Raw genomic sequence first — 16,826 nt, forward strand, 5'->3', positions numbered from 1 at the left:
CCACTATACACTCACCGAGCACTTTATTAGGAACATTTTGACTACTTATTCATGCGATTATCTAATCAGTCAATTCTGTGGCAGCAGTGCAATGCATACAATCATGTAGAGACGGGTCAGGAGCTTCAGTTAATGTTCACAGAATGTTGTTCAGAATGGTTCACATCAACCAAAGAATGTCAGTGACTTTGACCGTGGAATGATTGTTGGTGGTTTGAGTATCTCATAAACTGCTGATCTCCTTAACACACACTATTTTCTAGCGTTTGCGAAGAATGGAGCAAAAAACAAACAAAAAAATCCAGTGGGCAGCGGTTCTGCAGACAAAAACGCCTTGTTAATGAGAGATGTAAGAGGAGAATGGCCAGACTGGTCAAAGTTGACAGGAAGGTGATATCAATGCAAATAACCACACAAAACAACAGTGATATACAGAAGAGCATCTCTGAACACACAATGCATCAGTGGATAGGCTACAGCAGTAGAAGTCTAAAAAATAAGTCTAATGAAGTGCTTGGTGGGTGTAGCCACCAAATTTCAGCAATTCGCGTAAACCCATCTGTTAGTTGAATAAAAAATTTTTTGGACAGATTTTCTATAATTATAAAGCACTTCCCTTCCCATCAAAGGATCAAAAATGTGCAGTCCTTTCACGAGGAGTAGCAACAGCTGTATTTATGTAGGTAGTTAGGAATTTCTTTTTTAGACATTTTGTTTGCTAAAATGTCAACTGGTTATTATGTCGGTAATTACTGGTCAGTTAGCATCATCTTAATGAATTATATAAAGGTAATATCGTAAAGCATCTACAATAGCAGATGATAAATTAACTTTACTTTCTAAGGTCTCTGTCAAACATCCTGTTTTCTTAAATAAAGTTTTGAATAGCTACATAAAATGTTGAGTATTTTAAGTGTGCCTATAAACTAAATGATTCGGCTCATTGCTATAAATCGCCATTGCGCACGCACGCATGGTTTCAAGCAAGAATTTGTTTAACTGCAGGCAGTTCTGTATTTGAAACCTCTGGCATGTTTCCTCTGTTCACCCACTCTTCTCGGGCGCTGTATTTGGCTGTTCCCGGTGCTCCGCGCTGCGCGATGTTTTTCTAATTTGTGTGGCGCTACTGAACTTTCCCTATTGAGTGAGCTCATCAACCCTAAGCTCTCCACAGGTGATTGGTGCCACTCACCGACCAATCACAAAGCGCCTGTTTGCTTTTGCAAAGTTGTTAACCCCATACCGGAGTCGTCTTCTGGCTTGGTGAGCTTTAATCTTCGTGAACGGTATTATTTCCCCTATCCACAACAATATGTGGCGACGGGAGTACTTCTCGATGGTCGGGGAAAAGCGATCGCTTCATTCAACTGGATATTTCAATAGGAAATCTGGAACGTTTCTATAATTTTGCTGCATGGCGTTTGTTGTTTGCTGAACACCAACTACAGTCTGTCTTTGGGCAGCTGGCTATGGTTGGCTAACTAACTAGTCTAGCTTCCCAGCTAGATAATGTTGAGAAGATTTGTCATCATCCGCCCTGGCGGATTCAGTGGTAAGTCAAAAATATTTTTTCACCAGATTTCTACCCTGGTTTTTTCCCGGTCAATATCCCTATGATAGAGGCCGTTTTATTGCAATGATTGTTAGCTAACGTTACATGAGATTTGTCAGCGCTGACTTAGCCATTCAGCTAGTTGGCTAGCTAACAAGCTAGCTGTGAATACCGCCCTTGGTGTCGCGTCAGTCGTAAGGTTCACATTTGTAACAAATCTTGAAGCAAAGTAATTTATTCATCGCATCAGTATTTTCCAGAATATAAAAACAGGATTTATGCATTTTTCTTCACCGTGTTGTGATAACTGGATGTCTCTCTTAAATGGGGGAAAAACTTGCTCAAACAACTAACGTTAGTTGGTTTTGTTGCTAATTGTGAGCTAGCTATCTCCTCTGACTTATTTTCCCCATCTATTAACTTGGTTGTGTGGGTGATCTTGCTTGCTTTTAAATATGGCTAAAGGTCTGGTAGTGCTAGCTAGGTATCTGCCAGCTACTTTAATGCCTGCAACGCAAAATACGTATCTACGTTGCACTATTCGTTAGCAAGCTACAGACTCGTAAATTATCTTTGTCTTTCATTTCCATACAGCTATAATGTTATGAATAAAGGCACATTTGTAAGAAGCCAGCTGTCCGTTTATTTAAAAATATTTACATTTTATCAGCTACTTAACAGCATACGTGAGTGTGGAAACTGCCCTCTCCTCTGCGAAGGTAGGTGGGGGTTGACACATTTAGCTAGCTAGCAGTTAGTAACTTAGTGAAAGGTAGCTGGCTAACGTCGTGTCTAAAACGAAGAGAATGGTAATGTAAGTTTAACCAGCTAGCATCGCTTGCTAGCTAGTTATGTGTTGTTGGCAAGCCAACGTAACGATACGTAAAGTACCCGTCTCACCCATTTAGCTAGGTTTTTTTTTTTTTACTTACTGGATAAAGTTACTCGGTTTCGCTTTAGATTTCCCCTTCCCCCGGTTGGAAGGGTGTAGCTAGTTTAGTTTAATTTAATTTATTTTTTAGTCTGTACGCCAGCCAACGTTAGCTTGTGAAATAGAAAGGTCTTTTGCGCACGGTGGGGGAGGTCTTTTTGTTCGCATTTATCTATGATGGTGGCGCTGTGGTGCTCAGGTCTAGGTTTAAATTCACACTATTTATATTTAATACCTAACATAAGGCAGAACCTGTGGTTTTATGTCTACATTTGAGCTACATACATACAAGCGGATGCTTCTGTACTGTTAGTAGCCTATAATTTAATACCGAATCGTGTGAGACTCCCCTCCCCCGCCTGAAAATATTCTTATGGAAATGCCCCTGAGGTACCTTGACGCCTGATCTAATTGCAGTTGAAACAGTAACGCAGCTATATGGAATAGGCGGGGCTACTACCTACTTTATCAGTTAAGCAGTTTTATTTCCGAAGGAAATTTGCTGACCGCCAATACAAATTTGCCGAAATCGGAAGGAAACTACAATCTGGTTTTAAATGTATGATGAATGTTGAAACATCTGTATAACATAGTCCAAATTACTCGTTTCTGACTTAGTTGAGCATCCCTCCCTCATCCCCCCCTATTATACAATCTAACCGCATTGCAAATGGACCCCCCCCCCCCCCCCCCCGTGCTTTCGGTGCCTATCCTGCATTGATGCATTTGACCTAATTTAATTTGAACATGGAAAGACGGGCGTGTATCTAGAGCCCATTATTTTGTATTTGGTCTGGGGATTGATGTATAACAAAAAATACGATTTTAAGTGACAGGCTTGTAAAGGCACAGCATACGTATAGTTAGCTATCTTATTGGGACTGAGGAAATTGTGTTCACTTAACAGTAGAGAAATGAATAACAAGTGACATCATTACTTTACCAAGTGGCCATTGATGTGTAATTTAAATGGTGATAAGTTTTCTGTTCTTACAAGAAATGTCAGGGCAGTCAGACCTGCTTTTATTTTTATTTTTTTCTCCTAATAATTCATTATTCATTCATTCATTAATATAACCAAGGAAGTCTCATAGTATTGTTCAGTCTTTTTAGCAAGGGAGACATAGCATGACAGTGCTTTTGTTAAGAATGTTTTATGCGTTCTATTGCTACAATAACTGCTGTGTCTTATTGTTTTTGAAAGCACATTTGTACCAATGCGCTGTTAGAACCTTACAGTGTCAAATGTAACGATTCAGAAGTAATGGTGTATCCATTCCTATGTATTTAAAAGAACCACTTTAATTATGGACGCTTACAGTATTTCTATTCAGGAGCCTTCCTAAATACTTGGTCCTTATTTGGACAGTTCCCTTGTGCTTGAATGCAAAGGGTTGGGTTTCTTAGCATGTGGAAAGTTGCCATAAAATGGGTCCTGTCAGGACAGGACGCTCAACACTGCAGCAGCTTTTAAAGGTGCAATGGGGCTGGCCCAGTCGTGGTGTGGTGTGCTCAGGACAATAAAGTGAAAGGGGGGCTCTATTGTGCTGCTTAACACGGGCTTCATGTGTACTTAAGGGTTCCATGTCGTGTTCCAATTTCCAAAGTTAGAGGTGCATTCCTGGCTACACTCCTCCCCGTTTATGTAGATGGGAGAGCAGAGAAATGCCCCCCCCCCCCCCCCAGTCTGCCAGACCGCCAAGCTCTGTGAATAAACACAGCTTGGCAGCCGCTCAGAGCCTTTGGTGTTCTGCCACTGCATCTGTTTAAACGGTAGTGTTTTGGCTGGACATTAGGTGCAAGGCTGAACTAATATGGTGTCCGTGTTGCCATGTTGGGGAGAATGTCTGAATCCCCTACTCTGCTCAGGCCTTTTGTACTTTTTATACTTTATAAACTTGTTCTTTTACACTTTTGAATGCATTGAATCCACATGCATCTCAGATTTATTAGTGTGTCCATCAAATTGATTATTTAATTGTCCCAGGCCAATATGAGAACTGCAACCCGCAGGGTGATGTAAACAAACTTTTAAGCTGTTATATTAGCATGCTATACTTTGCTCTATATATATATATATATATATATATATATATATATACATAAAAAAAAAAAAAAAACATTTTCACAAGCAATATGTCCTACAATTGAGAGATGTACTGTCACTGTATGTGGTACTACATGTGGTACATCTTATATTTGGTTCTTGAAACTGAGTTAATGTTTGTTTTCAGTTTTGATATTGTAAAGCACAGGTTTAAAACTCCAGTCTTGGAGGGCCGCAGTGTCTGCTGGTTTGTGGGATGTTCTCGGCACCTGTGGTTCATTCAAGTCATTGATTGGTTAAAGAATCCACACACCTTGTTTGTGGCCTTCACTGACAGCTGATTGGAAGGAAACTCCAAAAACTGCGGCCCCCTGGGAATTCAGTTTGACACCCCTGTTGTAAAGGCTGTCAACAACTGAATTCATTAATGTAGCTCATTGTTTAATTTGCAGCCTTGATAAAATTGGACTGCCACAGACAACATTATCCTCCCCTCCCCCTGTTTTTTGGCAACCATACAGTGGGAATGTTTACATATGATCAGCATAGCTTAAAATCCAAGTCCACGTTATCAAGTAGGCCTACTTCAGAAAGTTTAACTCTTACCTGGAACCTGATAACCTATCACTTTACCATTTTGGAATCCATATTAAAGAGGAATTCCATCATAAAGTGACATTTACTTGAAGAGTAGGCTAGTGTCTCCTACTTAAAATGAGTTCTCAGCCATCTCTCTACCTGTAGTGAGTGCAGAGAGATATATCCCAACTACTGCACATGCTCCAGGTAGCTTACCTGCTTTCCAAAAGATGTCAGTGGCCAGATACTTGCATTCCATGTGTCAGACAACGCTAATCAAAGGATGCCACTCCTACTGAATACAAACATGGCATTTTACGACTGGAGGGAGGGTCGGTAATGTTACTTGTTTGCAAACTAAAAATGTAGGTTTAGGCTATGTGTTCCAATTATTTTACCAATAAAGTTCTTATAAAAATTCATGCTGCTTCAGTGGGGCAAATTGCATGTGTATGAATAACTGATTTATGCAGTTAGCTCAGACATGGTCACAAAATATTTGGTTATCATAATAAATCCCCCGAGAAATCCCGCAGGAACAGATGATTTCATAAAATACCATAAATAAATTGACAATTGCCTTATAAAGAAATAACATCGGCCACATTTCTGAAGGTAGGCAGTTGCATTAAAATGAAATTATACAGCTCCAATGTAAAGCCAGCATTTTGTCAAACATCTGTGTCTTTTTTAATTTTTACATTTTAGTCATTTAGCAGACGCGATTTACAAGTTCCTCAACAAATGAAAAGCATGTAATCCATAAATAGTAAAACACAAATGTGCAGCTTGACCAGCTGGTGCTAATGAGGGGACCACGAGGCGACCAGAGCTGGCAGACCAGAGTGGTCTTGCTGGATTGTATTGAGCAATTCAAATCTGGATACAGTGGGGCAGTCCCCTTAGCAGCCTGGAATGCCAACACTAGCGCCTTGAAGCAGATGCATGCAGCAATAGGTAGCCAGTGGAGGGTCATAAAGTATGGTGACATGAGCTGATCTGGGCTGACTGGTGGTCATCCAGCATCCTGGACCAGCTACTCAGTGACCATGAGTAGGGCGATCTCAGTGGATTAGCCACTTGAAGCCGGACTTATTTGGATCATGAAAATTGTTCTGGAGGAGATAAGTTGAACAGCTGAACAGTCTGAAATGTTCCAAAGTTTCAGATGGGAAAAGAAGAATGGAGACAGGCCAGTAGTTGTTCGGAGCAGAGGGATCAAGAGTAGCTTTTTTGAGAACAGGAGTGACTCTGGCCCTCTTAAGGGTAGAGGGCATTGTGCCAGAAGATGTGTTGATTAGGGAGGAGAGAAAAGGGAGAAGGACATTAGAAATGGATTGCAGAAGGGGAGAGGGAATGAGGTCAAGAGGATGGGTGGTTGGGCAGTGTGATGTCAGGAGTTTCAAAATGTGAAGAAAGTCAGAGAGGGGAGAAAATCAGGATAGGGAGTTGGGAAAGGTAGTAGTGTCAGCGGGGGATAGGGTGGGGAGACGGAATTGCAGATGTGGGCGACAAAGTCATCAGCTGTGAGAGATGAGGGAGGTGGGGTGAGAAGAGAGAAGAAGGTTGAAAACTGTTTACAAGGGTTAGAGGTGGCTGTGTGAAGAGTGAAAGAAGGAAGATTTGGCAAGAGACATCAGAAGAGCATAGGAGAGCATGGAAGGACACACTGTCACTGGGGAGATGGGAATCTTTCCATTTTCTCTCTGCTGCCCACAGTTTGGTTCGGCTAGCTCATAGAGCGTCAGAAAGCCAAGGACTGTGGAGGGAGGCCCGAGCTGGTTTGGTAGTGAGGGGACACCTGGATGGTCCTCAAGCCTTTTGGAATAATCTTCTACGGACTGAGTCAAAAGTGGAAGTTTTTGAACGATACAGGTCCCATTGTCTGGCATATAGAAAATATAACATTTCACAATAAGAACATCATGCCAACACACCAACAGATGGTGTTTGTTATTTATTGAAGGGACCATAAATTAGCCTATGCTCTCTACCAGAATACTCTGTTCCTAAAGTAGAATATCTTTCCTTTAGCTGGAGCTGAAGTGTGATTTGGTTATGCATAAAGACAATGATTCATAACACAAAAGCAAATCCGCAACTGAATGCCTGAACAGAAACAAATTTAAAGTTTTGGAGTGGCCTAGTCAAAGTCCTGACCTGAACCCAACGAGAATGCTGTGGCAGGCCCTATAGCTAGTTAATGCTCAAACCTACCAATTTGTCTGAATTAAAACGGGTCTGCAAAGGAGACTGGCCTAAAATTCTTCCACAGTGATGTAAATGACTGATATCAATTTATAGGAAGCGAATGGTTGCAGTTACTGTTGCTTAAATGTGTCTAACCAGTTAAGTTTAAGGTGGCAATTACTTTGCATGGATGTTGGCTGTTTGATAACCTTTTTTAATTAAATGCATGAAATAATATTTAAAAAATGTTTTTTGTTTCCTCTGGGTTTCTTTTTTTTTCTTTTTTTTTTTTTTTTTTTTTTCTCCATATCTGAAACCATTCAGTGTGACAAATATCCAATAATGGAGGAAATCGGGGGGGAAAGGGGCAAACACTTTTTCATGGGACTGAGATGGATGTCCAGATGGTTCTTTCTCTGGCTGCTGGTGATGCTCATATTCTGTAGGCACAAAACCTATTCAAGGACAGATATTTACATCTAAAGTGCTCTTATCAGAAGTTCGCACTGCTGGGATCTGGCCAAATGTGATCTTCGACCTTTGAGTAGCATATTGCAAACATACTATTTCCGCCATACCACATGGACCAAAATAATGGCACTTTAATGTCACTGTTACAAAACAAAGTGACTTAATTTAAGTTTTAATTATGGAACGGTAAGGGATCCTTGGATACTGTGAAATGTTATTAAAGGCTTCACAAAAGACATTTCTACTTTTCCTTCTTACTGAAATAAAATCTGATGGGGAAATTGAGGCACTGGAGGTCAAACTAGTGATTTTGGAACATAATCGATTTCTTTCTCTGATTCCATTGCACTTGATAAGGATAAAGTATGAAATGAACTCCAGGCATGGACCCGAACAAATTGTATATTGGTTGTATTGGGTTCGGATCTGACAAACCACTTCCTAGAATACCCACACTAACAGCAGGCCCCCTTGCTGCCACATCAGTGCATGTCTGCTGTGGGCCTTCTTCCACTAGGCTACTCAATAGTCTAAAATAAATTGAAATTTTGAATACCAAGCTGTTTGAAAAGCTCAGGAATGTTGCTTTAATTTTTAATTTTTTTACATAATGAACGGGATAATGAAATCCGAACGGAGAGCTTGCATTCAACTGTCATATATGGATGCAACTCAAATGTGGCCTGCTGTGATCGGATCTTCACATTTTGATTCCAGAAGTTGTATAAAAAAACTAATGTAACCATACCCTTAGAAAAGGAGATGCATTTCAGATGAAACTGTCATTTCCATGGCGCTAGACCTAGCCACCTCCTGGCTCTCAGGCTCTGTGGAAATTAACACTTCACTAGTACATCTTCACTTGGATCACCCCAGGACAACCTACTAACTGATCACTGCCGTTTTCTTCTTTTTATGTGAAACTACGCAATTCTGAAATTCTCTTTGATAACAAACAAATGTAAATCCCTTCCTTGCAATCTGAATCTCCCTGCTCTCACCAACGACAACAATACTACAGTAAACACCCAGCTTTCTTTAAATGAATTGGAGCTGGACTAAATTGGGCCACTTCCTTTATATTTAACACGCCAGTAAAACGGAGATGCCCACACCCATTCGTGGTGCTTTCACTTGATGCCGAGAAGGCTTTTGGATTAGCTGGAGTGGAGGTATCTCTGGGATGTTTTGGAACACGTGTTTTGGAACTGATCTCATTCATATGATTAAAGTTTTGTATACCAAACCTTCTGCAATGCTTCTTAGCAATAATATTTGCACTCTGCAGTTCCCCATTTCCTGAGGCACTCATCAGGGTTGTCCGCCCATTCTCTTTGAGCCAGTGGCTCCAAAGAGAAAGCAATCAATTTGTGAATCAATATCCATCAAACCAGTAAGTGTTAACAACACTCAACATAAATGCTGATGATGTCCTATTATTTGTTAATGATGTTACTGCTTCTTTACCACACATTCTATCCACTTTTAATGAGTGTAGTGCCATATCTGGATACAAAATAAACAGGACTAAATCTGCAATGATGCCCCTTAACTCAGGAATAAGTAAAAATGCCCTGCCCTCACATACCTATAGTTATGTGTAATGTGTTCATATCCATCCCTCACTCCATTTGATTGCCTTAAACAATTTTCTAGATATTCTTCAACAAATTGAGGCCGATAAAGAAATGGTCCAAGCTCTCTACAGGCTAGAGTCTCCATTATTAAAATGGATATTCTTCCACGTACACTCACTGAGCACTTTATTTGGTAGACCTGTACATCAGCTTGTTAATAATCAGGTAATCATGTGGCAGCAACTAAATGCATAAAAGCATGCCAACATGGTCAAGAGGTTCAGCTGTTTTTCAGACCAAATTGGGAAGAAATGTGATCTAAGTGACTTCACCATGGATTGCTGGTGCCAGACAGGGTGGTTTGAATATCTCAAACTGCTGTTCTCCTGGCATTTTAACTCACAAAAGTCTCTAGAGTGAGAATGGTGTGAAAACAAACATCCATTGAGCAGCAGATCTGAGGACATTGAGGACAACAAACCAAAACGTACTGCAAAGGAGACTCCTTTGGTTCTATCCATCCGTTATCTTAACCCACTTATCCTGAACAGGGTCGCAGGGGGGCTGGAGCCTATCCCAGCATACATTGGGCAAAAGGCAGGAATACACCCTGGACAGGTTGCCAGTCCATCGCAGAGCACACGCACATGCACACACACACACCATTTAGACTCTCCAGTCAGCCTGACCTGCATGTCTTTGGACTGTGGGAGGAAACCGGAGTACCCAGAGGAAACCGGCGCGAACATGGGGAGAACATGCAAACTCCACAGAGAGAGGCCCCGGCCGACCGGGATTCGAACCCAGGACCCTAGTGCTACCCACTGCACCATCCGTGCCGCCCGCTCCTTTGGTTCTAGAGGACAAAAATAAAGGTGCTTGAATGGCCCTGCCAATCGCCTTAAATCTGTGGAAGGAACTGAAGATCACCAGTGGGCTCCCTGGAAACTTCAAGATCTGAAGACCGTCTGTGTTGAAGAATGGGTCAAAATCCCATCTGATCACTGCGAGATTGGTTTCTTCCTATAGGAAGTGTCTTGAAGTTGTTATTGCAAACAAAGGCTTTTCCACCATTTCCAGTATTAAATGGATTTCATGTGGATAGCAGAATTGGAAATATGTTGACATGTCATACATATTTCCCCACTGTACATTTTTCTGATGGCAGCTTCAAATTAATTACCCCTAGATACAAATTTTCTAACATTTAGGTTTTACCTTACAAAGATATAGACCTTTTTGTGCTGCTACATGTTTTACATCACCATACCCGGCCAGTTTTAATGGGTCTACCAAAAAAAGCTAAATGAAGCCCACATTGTACACCGATGAGCCAAATCATTGTGACCACTCATAAATAAAGTGAATAACGTTGATTATCTCATAACAATGATGCATGTCAATGTCTGGGATATATTAGACAGTACATGTTTTGGATGCGGTAGAAATAGGCAGATGAGCACCTGAGCGACTTTGACAAGGGCCAAATTGTTATGGCTAGACAACTGCGTTAGTGTATCTCTAAAACGGCAATGCTTGTGGGGTGCTCCTGGTCAGCAGTGGCGAGTACCTACCAACTGTGGTCCAAGGAGGGACAAACCAGGAACCAGCAACGGCATATTGGGCACCCAAGGCTCATCGATGCACAAGGGCAATGAAGGCTATCCCATCTGGTCTGACAGAAGGGCTACTGTAGCACAAGTCACAGAAAATTGTAATCGGGTTTACAGGAGAAATGTGACAACACACAGTGCATCACACACTACTGTGTATGGGGCTGCATACCCACAGACCAAAGTGCCCATGCTAACCCTTGTCCACCATCAAAAGCACCTACAATGGGCACGTGACTGTTGGAACTGGACCTTGGAGCAACGGAAGGTCACCTAGTCCGATGAGTACAATTTCTTTCTTTTTTTACGTGATGTGGACGGCCGGATATGTGCTCGGCCCTTACCTGGGGAACAGCTGGCACCGGGAGGCACTGTGGGAATACGACAAGCTGATGGAGGGAGTGTGATGCAATGGCCAATGTCCTGCTGGGAAAACCTGGGTCCCGGCATTCATGTGGACATCAATTTGGCACATGCCACCAACATAAACATGTTACGGACCAGTAACACCCCTTCATGGCAACGGTATCCCCATGGCAGTGGTATATCTCAGCAGGATAATGTGCCCTGCCACACTGCACAGATTGTTCAGGAATGGTTTAAGGAACATGGCTAGGACTTCAAGATAATGACCTGGCATCCAAATTCCCCAGATTTCAATCCGATTGAGTATCTGTGCTGGAACAACAAGTCTGATCCATGGTGGCTCCAGTCACTAAGCAAACCAGTTCTCACATTTGAGCGTGCAGTATATTTTTACTTTTATATTTTTGCCTGTGACTAAAATCTGAGATGAAAGCCTGCCTACCAGAGCATGCCCCCATTATATGAGCTTGTGACCAAAGGCCAGAGCTGTTGGCAGAAGAGGAGAAGCTGGCTTTCACATTACGCCCCCATGGCTTGCATTGTAATTGTAAATTGCATTGAGTGTGCAATTGTAAAACAAAAATGGCAGTCTGTTCGTTTGTTTGCCAATTGCTCTTTCCTACTGATGCGGTCTTATGACACTGCAATAAGCATCCCTCGCTAGATTAGCACAGTCTAATTTGTAGATCCTTAACAAGCTCTTTTCATGGTTGATAGTTTCCAGATTCTGAATGAACACACTAAGGTGTATGTACATATAACATTTTGCCTACTTTTCAATATTGGAGCATCACACTAATTTGACAGCAAACTATGATTAACCTGAATGAACAAGTTATAGGGTCCGAATTACCACGCAGGAGGCATTACATTTGAAATGCAACCCATCCTAAAAAGGTGAATGTAATCCAGTTATACTGCTTATGAATGACCATGAGCATTGGGTGATTCAGGTCAAAAATAATCTTTTAAAATTAATTTTCCCTGTCTATTTCAGGCCTTTGCTGGGTGAGATTTTCAAATGGATGATGTGCAGTATGTGAAAGATTGGACTGGTTGTGGCTGACTATGGCTGGAACACTTCTCTCTTCTGAGAACAGGTAAGCTGCATTTACAATAGATAAAGTGGGCTCCGGAATTATTGGCACCCTTAATAACATGGAGAGAAAAAAGGGTGCATATAATGAACTATATGGATAAGGACCTATATTTTCTGTTCATACATATGATAAGATTATACTTTTATATTAAAACTATTATTGTAGATAAAATCAAACCAAGTGAAATTGGCAATACAACTTTACTGTAATCTTGTTCATCTCAGTCTAAAGGAACCATATTGTCTCATTCCATCACTTCCTGTTTCACTAGAGTATAAAAAAAAATGAGGTGACAAGCATGCAAAATCCCATCAGCATGGGAAAAGCCAAAGAACTGTCAATTCAGAAGACACAGGTCGTAATTCACCATCACAATTAATGGTAATGGGTACAAAAAAAACATACATAAACTGTTAAACACTGCTTAGCACTGTAAGGGCAATAATAAAAAGGTGTACAACATAGGGAATGGTTGCAGTCTTGCCAGGAAGAGGGTGCAAGTGCCTATTATCCCCACGGACAGGTGTGCAAAAAATGCTGTAAAGTAAGAATGCTTTCAAAAATAGAAATATTAGTTTATTTTTATCAATTAACAAAATGCAAAGTGAGTGAACCAAAGAATAATGTAAATCAAATCAATATTTGTTGTGAACACCCTTTGCCTTCAAACCAGCATCAATTCTTCTAGGTACACTACACAAAGTCAGGGATTTTGTAGGCATATAGTCAGGTGTGTGGTTAACCAATTATACCAAACAGGAGCTAATGATCATCAATTTAATATGTAGGTTGAAACACAATCATTAACTGAAACCGAAACTGCTGAGTAGGAGGGTTAAACCTGGGTGAGGAACAGCCAAACTCTGCTTCCAAGGTGAGGTTGCTGAAGACAGATTAATGTCAGAAGTCATACACCATGGCAAGACTGAGCACAGCAACAAGACACAAGGTAGTTATACTGCATCAGCAAGGTCTCTCCCAGGCAGAAATTTCAAGGCAGACAGGGGTTTCCAGATGTGCTGTCCAATCTCTTGAAGAAGCACAAAGAAATGGGCAACGTTGAGGACCGTAAATGCAGTGGTCGGCCAAGGAAACTTAGTGCAGCAGATGAGACACATTATGCTTACTTCCCTTCGCAATTGGAAGATGTCCAGCAATGCCATCCGCTCAGAATTGGCAGAAACCAGTGGGACCCAGGTACAACCCATCTACTGTGCAGAGAAGTATGGTCAGAAGTGGTCTTCGTGGAAGAATTGCGGCCAAAAAGCCATACCTCCGACCTGGAAGCAAGGCCAAGTGACTGAACTATGCACAAAAACGCAGGAACTGGGGTGCAGAAAAATGGCAGCAGGTTTTCTGGACTGATGAGTCAAAATATGAAATATTTGGCTGTAGCAGAAGGCAGTTTGTTCGCCAAAGAGCTGGAGAGCAGTACAAGAAAGTGTCTGCAGGCAACAGTGAAGCATGGTGGAGGTTCCTTGCAAGTTTGGGGCTGCATTTATGCAAATGGATTTGGTCAGAATTAATGGTCTCCTCAATGCTGAGAAGTACAGGCAGATAATTATCCATCATGCAATACCATCAGGGAGGCATCTGATTGGCCCCAAATGTATTCTGTGGCAGGACAATGACCCCAAACATACAGCCAATGACATTAAGAACCATCTTCAGCGTAAAGAAGAACAAGGAGTCCTGGAAGTGATGGTATGGCCCCCACAGCCCTGATCTCAACATCATCGAGTCTGTCTGGGATTACATGAAGAGACAGAAGCATTTGAGGCTGCCTAAATCCACAGAAGAACTGTGGCTAGTTCTCCAAGATGTTTGGAACAACCTACCTGCCAAGTTCCTTCAAAAAACTGTGTGCAAGTATACCTGGAAGAATTGATGCCGTTTTGAAGGGTGGTCACACCAAATATTGATTTGATTTAGATTTTTCGTCTGTTCATGCATTTAGTTTATTTTTTATCAATTAACAAACATTTCTATTTTTGAAAGCATTCTTATTTTACAGCATTTTTTCCCCACACCTGCCTAAAGCTTTTGCACAGTACTGTATATATAATAAGAAACTCATAAAATTGCAGTATCATCTGCATTGGAAGTATGACAAAGATTACTATGGTCAGATGAGACCAAAATTGAATGTTTAACCCATACACACTTTTGGCAGCAAGACTGAATGCAAGGAGAAGCATATGGCGGTGGGTCATTCATGTTTTGCTACCAGTGGTCCAGGGGCACTGTTTTAGATCAATGGCACAGTGAATTCAACAATGTACCAGAAAATCTGGTTGCCTCTGTAAGGAAGAGGAGTCTTGGGCGTGGGTAGATTGTCCAGCAGGACAATGACTCCAAGCATACATTAAAATCCACACAAAAATGGTTAAGTAAAAACAATGGCCATCTCAGTCTCCAGGCTTAAATCCCATGAAAAACCTGTGGTCTGAACTGAAGAGGGGAGTATACCAAGGATATCAATGATTCTGAAAAGTTCTGCATAAATTAATGGTCAAAGATTCCTCAATGTGTTCTCTAATCTTATCGCAAATTAGAGGAAAATACTCACAGCTGTCTTTGCACAAAGTAGGGGCGCCAGTAATTGTGGAACCTTTGTGGAACCCCCCCCCCATAAGACTTTTTGGTCGATTCCATTTAATTAAAGTGCAGAAAATATTTTATTTATTTTTAGCTTCACTTTTTGCGCAAATGTATCAATAATTCTGGAGACCACTGTATTATGCATCTTGCACACTCCTGTGTTCCTCTGAGCCTGTGTTCCTTACATCCTGCTCCCATTTGTTATTGGAGGCTCTGGGGTTTGTAGCCTTACTCTGGTAGCTATACATGTTCTTCTATAAACTTCCTTTTTGTGAATATTCTAAATGAGCCAGGTAAATGGGAACCATTTGAGTTTCAACAGTTGCATAGAAATAACTTTCAGTGTTAAACATGGAGTTTAATATCTTGCGGGTAGATTTTGAACTTTCAACTTTTCACATTTTCAGTGTGACATGGGTCAGTGGATATTTTCTCTGCCCCAGAATTTTTTTGGTGATGCAGGTTAACAAAACAAATAATTTATTTGTTTTGACTAATTAATTACTATGGCAGCAATTTAAGATCCTGTCCTAATGTGTCCAATGAATGAGCACTGCTGATTCAGTTCAGGGAATGATTTGAATAGTGTAGCTGTTGCAGATAAATATATTCCCTTCTCTGAGTGCATTTTTTTTTTTTTTTATTATTAAGTTTTTCAAATTAAAACATTTTTTGGGGGGACTAGAATGGTTCTCCGAGTACTTTTCAGATCTTTCATTGTCAATGAGCTGCTTAGTGTGTTCTTGAGACTGGATTTTTCTTTTCCTTTTTTAAAGATCATTCAAGAAAAATTAATTAGAGTAATAGCTGCAGTCATAGTGCACTGCAAACAGGGAAAGATGATGAAAATGCCTGTAGATTGGCAATCTTATTGAAGATAAAAGCCTTAAGGGAATGGATGATTAATCTGAAGCTGCTGTTGATGTGGGTTGTGATCTGGCTGTTTATGTATGCAGGAAGTTGTGCATTCATTTTTAGGGTTGATTAATGATTAGTCTATTGGTTGTGAAAAAGCCTTGGATAATTAATGCAGCCTGCAGCAATGTTTATTTCTCAGGTTACTGATTAGTCCTACTAGATGTACTGGTATGCAGAGTAGCTATACACTGTATTGCTGATTAGGGTCTGCCACAAAATATTGTACTACAAAGTTATGCATTTAAGTGGAAAAGGGAAAAATGCATACCAATGGTGGCGTTCTTTGAAATTTGTTCCATGGAAACTTATGGTCACAATATAGAATTCAGTGTACAATTGAATATACATGGACTATTAAGTTATCTCAAATGGATCCCATGGGAAATTGAGTTTGGGGGTTTGTCGCAGTCACAACACAAATTTCGAATGTATTTGTCTTGGTTGGAATTCTAGAGTGACTTACCGACTTGCTGCAAATGTCCTCAGGACATGCGTTCCAAGGTTTTTGTTTTTGGGTTTTTTTCAGTTGTCAGACAGAAACAGTTCCATGCAATTTCAAATCATTCCAGAAGAGGGTGACATTTCCAAACATTGGCATCATCTGGGAAATTCATGTAGTCTACTGTATTATCAAAAGATGACTAAACTAACGTGGCCAGCGTATGTCGCGTTCGGCGTTGTAGTGATTTGAATGGACTGACTGCTGTTTTATTTATTTTTTAACTTCTAATATTTATAAATGCGAATGCCATTATGACACATGCTACACCATATGGAATTGTGCAGTACGCTGAAACGTGGGATGTTAAAACCGCTAATTTACTGGCTAGTGTGCTAGCACCAAACTAACGTTAACGTTAATTACTCCCGGCCAGGCGTCT

General features: G+C 40.9%; 1 protein-coding gene across 1 annotated transcript in view; it reads left to right on the forward strand.

Annotated features, from left to right (window-relative positions):
- The first annotated feature begins 1,256 nt into the window (after positions 1-1,256).
- Positions 1,257-16,826, forward strand: part of LOC133127031 (enhancer of polycomb homolog 1-like) — a 59,648-nt gene continuing 44,078 nt past the window's right edge. The window contains exons 1-2 of the mRNA XM_061239628.1: positions 1,257-1,552; positions 12,324-12,426. The gene's annotated coding sequence lies outside the window, so the exon portion shown is untranslated. The remainder of the gene's footprint in view (positions 1,553-12,323; positions 12,427-16,826) is intronic.

Source organism: Conger conger, chromosome 4, assembly GCF_963514075.1.
Source record: "Conger conger chromosome 4, fConCon1.1, whole genome shotgun sequence".
NCBI lineage: Eukaryota > Metazoa > Chordata > Actinopteri > Anguilliformes > Congridae > Conger > Conger conger.